This window comes from Vespa velutina, chromosome 19 (assembly GCF_912470025.1).
Source record: "Vespa velutina chromosome 19, iVesVel2.1, whole genome shotgun sequence".
Classification (NCBI taxonomy): Eukaryota; Metazoa; Arthropoda; class Insecta; order Hymenoptera; family Vespidae; genus Vespa; species Vespa velutina.
Window position 1 is genome coordinate 2,559,098 of NC_062206.1, and position 5,000 is coordinate 2,564,097.

General features: G+C 28.5%; 1 protein-coding gene across 22 annotated transcripts in view; it reads right to left on the reverse strand.

Annotated features, from left to right (window-relative positions):
• The window catches only part of LOC124955607 (patronin), a 47,548-nt gene that overhangs the window by 38,352 nt on the left and 4,196 nt on the right, over nucleotides 1–5,000 (reverse strand). Inside the window, exons 1-2 of one of the 22 annotated variants that reach the window (XM_047510247.1) lie at nucleotides 498–594; nucleotides 1–367 (exon numbers count right to left, since the gene is read on the reverse strand). The exon at nucleotides 1–367 is cut by the window's left edge and continues 603 nt beyond it. The exons of 20 other annotated variants lie outside the window; for them this stretch is intronic. The gene's annotated coding sequence lies outside the window, so the exon portion shown is untranslated. Of the gene's footprint in view, nucleotides 372–497; nucleotides 595–5,000 lie in introns of those variants that run through there. One more of the 22 variants, XM_047510248.1, reaches the window with a different exon arrangement.

A 5,000-nucleotide genomic window follows, 5' to 3' on the forward strand; every position in this document is an offset into this window, starting at 1 on the left:
CACTGTTCCAACGCCAAGTCAAGCGCAAAATTCTCGGAACTTTTCTAAAAGGACGATAAAGGAACACTCGTAGGGCACACGTAAACACAATACATTCTCAAATAAATACATACGTAATAAATATAAATTATTATGTCCTTTTCTAATGCGTTAATAGGAGAAAGAAAGAAAATACACAGAGAGGGAGAGAGAGAGAGAGAGAGCGAGAGAGAAAGAGGAGAGAGAGAAAGAGAGAGAGAGAGAGAGGGAAGGGGGAGAGATTTCACATGAATATCCTTGAAAAATATTGTTCCACGAGGTATAACAAAAATTCACTAAATTCTTCGCACTATTTGATTCCCATTATGATTCCCAAATGATAATTATCCTGGAAAGATGCACAAGAATGACAAGAAGGATAAAAAAAAAAAAAATAAAAAAAAATAAAAAAAAAATAAAAAAAAAAAATGAAAAAAAAAGAAAGAAAAAAAAATACCAATTAAAAGATGTTAACTAACGTTTAATAACTATAGAATAGTTCTCGCTCGACGTTTGAGAGAATACTAGAAGCGAAACGCAACCTTCGTTCGTCGTTCGTTCGTTCTTTCTCTATCTTTATCTATACCTCCTCTCATTCTCTCTCTCTCTCACACACACACACACACTCTCTCTCTCTCTCTCTTTCTCTCTCGCGGGGTCGCGTGAGTCAGCTGCTTTGCTACGTATCATCGTCTCTTTCTTACTCATTCTATATGTGTATGTGAATGTGTATATCTATGCACATGAGAAAAGGTAGGGAAAACCAACACGAAAAGAAGAAGAGTAGAGAAGGAGGAGGAGGATAAGAGGAAAAAGGAGAGATAGAGAAACAGGGAAAGAGAAGAGAAGAGGAGGAGGAGGAGGAGGAGGAGGAGAGACACTATGATTCTCTTTCCCTCCGTGTAATCTTGAAACCAGAATACGAACTTTCGACGAGACAACTCGGAGACGATCCTCCTCTTTTTCTTCCTTCTTTCTTCTTCTTCTTTCTTATTTCTTCTTCTTCTTTCTTCTTTCTTCTTCTACTCTTATCTTTTATTTATTTATTTTTTTTCTTTTCCTTAAGATCTTATCTCGTTCAATGAAACGAGACACAGAGAATGAGACGTAATTTTTTATTCCCAAATACGTACGTACGTTAATTTCTATTAATTATTTTTCAATGTTTTTATTAATCATTATAAATTACTAATCATAATAAAAATTGGATTTTCACGTACGTAGAAAAAAATTATTATTCAAATCAAGTGTAAAAAAAGAAAAAAATTGTATATAGATATAAATGAATATTATCATTAAATTATATTCTAATATGATTATGATAAGAAATGATAGAATAAAAATTTATCAAAAAGTATAATTAAAATCTAATCACATACATACATACATACATACATCATTATAAATTTCTAATCATAATAAAAGTTGGATTTTCACATACGTAAGAAAAAATTATTATTCAAATCAAGTGTAAAAAAAAGAAAAAAAGAAAAAGAAAAAAATTGTATATAGATATAAATGAATATTATCATTAAATTATATTCTAATATGATTATGATAAGAAATGATAGAATAAAAATTTATCAAAAAGTATAATTAAAATTTAATCACATACATACATACATACATACATACATACATACATACATACATACATACATACATACATACATACATATATATATATATGTATAAAATATTATATTTCGTTATAACTGATATACTTTTCCTAGTTAGAATAAATAACAAAAGGGAAATAAAAAAAAAAAAAAAAAAAATCGATCATTCTTTAATGATCGTGTGAAAAATCGTAATAATTAATCGTTATCGTGCAATGATCCTATGAGAATGTTAGAGAAAGTATAACAAAGAAAAGTTTAACAAAAAGTAAGAATGGAAAGCTCTTGATTTCTTTTTCATAGTATTTGTGTGTGTGTGTGTGTCTGTATATTTCCTCGCGACAACTAAACGTCCAGTTATGCGGCACAACAATTTTTATTCTTATCCGTGCGAACGCAGAAGGATTCACGAGGCGACTTTGGTTGGCCTCTCTTCTTTCTTTTATACTACTACGAAACATGTCTTTCGTTGTATAACAATGATAATTACAGTCACGATCCTCCCTGACGACGTTTTCCTTTCGTTACACCAGCCAATTGCATTAATTATGAACTAGATGATGCACGAAACGACGTTTATTCTATGGAATCAGACACTACTCACATGTTTCTTTAATTTTTATTTAATTTTTATTTATTTATTTATTTTATTTAGTTATGTTTTTTTTTTTTCAAATCATTTATATCTATACACATCTCGTGTATTAATCAATTTTCTTTTTTTCCTTTTTTTTTTTTTTTTAACTTATTATTTACCGAGATGTCAATCGATGTAATATATAGATAATCGTTTTTACTTTTACAAATCGCATGCATATTACGAACTGAATAAATTTATTCTATAGATTAATGAGACTCTTCGTGTGTATTCAAATTATTTACGTCATGGATTAATAGATATTTTATTATATTATATTTTATTTTATTTTATTTTATTTTATTTTATTTTATTTTATTTTATTTTTCCCTTAATTCATTCATCATACAGGATCGATATATTTAATTGTAATTTTGCAAATCGAAGGTATCTTTAAATGAAATAAAAGTGACATAAATAACGATTAACTTTTTTTATTCGTATAATCTAGCTCCTTTAAAAGATTCACTGATCTTTCTCGATCACGATCTAACTCTGATCTAGGTTTAGACTAGGTTTAGATCGTCTTCAATTCCTGCATTTCCGAGAAAGCACGACACGAAGTAATAGCCTGAGAGTGTGGGTCACGAGCACGTTAATTGCCACGTAAGGAACGCGAAGGTACACCGTGACCATTTATTTTACTTTTTTTTTTTTTTCTTTTTTCTTTTTTTTTTCCTTTTTCTTCTCCTTCTTCCTCTTTTACTTCCTTCTACTTTAGTCTATTCCTATAAGTGTTCGAACGTGAAAGGATAAATCTCGATGCAGGTGCAACGGAAAAACTTTGAAATCAAGTTTTTCTGAATCATCGATCAAACGATCGATCTTTTCAAGATCACTAGATCAGGTACTGAATTAATTAGCTTTTCTTTTTCAATTTATATTATACTACAAATTGTAAAGGATTTTTTATTTCTTTTCTTTTTTCTATCTTACGTGATTCGATCGTTTCATAAAGAGAGAGAGAGAGAGAGAGAGAGAGAGAGAGAAAAGTAAGGAAAAAAAAAAATAAATAAATAAAAAAATTAGGTAATAAAACGAAGCTTTCGATCTGTATTACCATTTCTTCAAAAGTTACAACAGTTTTCTATCTTATCGATAAGGAAATAATCTTAGATGTACTATTTGTTAAAATTAAAACAATCTACAATACTTGATTATGAAACATGAAACATTGATCAATGTTTCATGTTTCATAATCAAGTAGAATGTCATAATTTTGTGATGGTACCTAATTAAAAAAAAAAAAAAAAAAAAAAAAAAGATATATATCTTTGGATTCGCTACAAATTGTATATAATAACATTTCGATATATTAGCAACGATGCAAGTCTAGATATATTTATTATCAGCGATAAGTTACGAGAGATAAAATGCGATCAGTTTTTTTTTTTTTTTTTATTGAATCTCTACGAAAACTGAAACTTCGAACGAACAATGAATAAAGCCGATGGTAAAAGTTTTATCATATTTTAAACAAGGAAAATAAAATACTTTTCATGAAATTTGATTACTATTGATAACTTTCTTTCTATTTCGAATTTTATCGTTATCGAGCGCCGATAAGATCGTTTTAACTTTTAGTTCTTTACGTTTACCTTGCAACGAGTCTATTTTTGCACACACACACACACACACACACACACACACACACACACACACACACACACACACACACACACAAACGCACGCACGCACGCATGCACGCAAACATAAATAGATATTATTAATCTACGTGTAAAAAAAATGATGATTTTTTAATTGACTTTGTTTATATTATTGTAAAAAACAAAAAAAAAAAAAAAAATCAATGAATAATAATAAAACGATTGCATGCATAAAGGCGATCGTTTTGAAAATAATTGAAAATATATTTTTCAATTCAATTGATTGACATATTAAAATCGTTTACAATGCATAATTATTAATTAAAATAAAACGAAACAAAAAAAAAAAAAAAAAAAAAAAAAAGAAAAAAGAAAAAGACGACTATGGTAGTTCCTTGCGAGTATGAAAATTAGAGACACACCTAAGATTAGACCTCCGTATTAGTTTCCGCTACATTAATCGGCGGAAATGATCGAGACTCGAAGACCCCTCTAAGACTTGCTGATAAGATCACCTTTGGTTAACGCATAGCTACATAATGTACGTACATACATAAACGCGATTTTTTTCAACTCGGTCGGTAATATCGTAATCAGACCAAAATATTTTCTTTTTTGTTTATCTTTTTATTATTATTATTATTATTATTATTATTATTATTATTATTTTTTTTTTTTTTTTATATATATATATATACTTAGAAATCATTGGAAAGAATTTTTAAAAACAAATAATTTTATTGATCACTTTCGAAAAAAAATGAAACAACAGATTTTGTCTTTTTAATCGATGAAACAACAGATTTTGCCTTTTTAATCGATAAAAAACATTCCTGCTACTAGAGGTTACTACTATGAGTGTTATTAATCAAAGCAATTGAAAAAGCCCGTGCCAAAGTAACATGTAATTACAAATGTCTCTTCATTATCTATCTACTTATCTTTCTCTTTCGAGCTTACTATACTTATCGAGATTTCGTCTCAACGTAATAATAACACAGGACGTCGAGAAACGTCTTAATCATCGATTTGAATATCCCGCCAGTCCTCCATTTTTTTTTCTTTCTTTCTATTTTTTTTTTTTTTTTTCTTTTTTAAACTATTAGAAAGTAATTTTCT